The sequence below is a fragment of the Myotis yumanensis genome, unplaced genomic scaffold (assembly GCF_028538775.1).
Source record: "Myotis yumanensis isolate MYYU_CA2020_CCGP unplaced genomic scaffold, mMyoYum1.0.hap1 SCAF_7, whole genome shotgun sequence".
In the NCBI taxonomy this organism is placed as follows: Eukaryota; Metazoa; Chordata; class Mammalia; order Chiroptera; family Vespertilionidae; genus Myotis; species Myotis yumanensis.
This window is the reverse complement of record NW_027223758.1, coordinates 90,853,987-90,854,992: the sequence shown is the minus strand read 5'-3', so window position 1 is coordinate 90,854,992 and position 1,006 is coordinate 90,853,987. Positions and strand designations below refer to the sequence as shown.

Here is a 1,006-nt window from a genome sequence, read left to right as displayed (position 1 = left end):
CTGGACAGCACTTCAGGTGCTCAGTTTATGCTTGGGGATCATTTTACACACATACATAATCACACACACACGCACACACACGCACGCACACACACACGCACATGCACGCCAAAAACCACGACACCACATAAACAGCAGAAAGGGCAGTTGTTGATAGTATAAGAACTGAAAGAAGAAGGTAGGGTGTCACTTTGTTCAACCTTATCTGGGAATGTGCACATCAAGTAGCCCAGTTTCCCCCCACTCTGCATGTCCTCAAATGGTAGTGGATGAGCTGTGGTTACTGATTTTTTTGTTTAATCCTCACCCAAGGATATGTTGAGAGAGAGGGAAGGACAGAGAAGGACAGAGAGAGACAGAGACAGAGACAGAAAGAAACATTGATAGGCTGCCTCCAGGAGACAAGCCCAACACTCAGGCATGAAAAATATGAAGTGCTTCTCAAATTTGCGTGTCATCCTTACCCAGGGACCATGCTAATTATCGGCCCACTTTTAGTATACGTACTGCCGAAGCCAGCTCTGCGATGATTGGTTTTGAGGTTATGAATAAGTTTTAGTGAGTAGGCAAATTTAAAAATATGGAAATCATGAATAATGTAGGGAGATTATACCTTTTAAGTGAAGTACTGGAAAGGTATAGGTGAAAGAAAGCATGTTTTTAACATTGACGAGACTGGCTTGTTTCAAAGGATGTTGGCAGATGAAGTTATATGATGCAAATGGCAGTTTGGGTGATAAAGATATGACCAGAGACTCACAGGAACCTAACCGTGTATTTCCCCTTAGAGCAATTTGCCAGTATTCACTAATTTCGTGTTTGCGGCGACTTTATGGAACAGAACTACCATGAGTAATGAAGATGACCACGTAGTCACCAAGACAGCAATGATGATAATATTGGATTTTTAGTAGAGGTTTTTTGTGTACTAAGCATGGGGCTAAGCATTTCACAGACATTAATTAGAACAGAAAGCTGAGGAATTCTTGTTATTAATGTTTTATGG

At 41.5% G+C, this 1,006-nt stretch overlaps 1 pseudogene; it reads right to left on the bottom strand.

Annotated features, from left to right (window-relative positions):
* Positions 1 to 423: 423 nt before the first annotated feature.
* LOC139014730 (U6 spliceosomal RNA) lies at positions 424 to 522 on the bottom strand (annotated as a pseudogene).
* Positions 523 to 1,006: the final 484 nt, after the last annotated feature.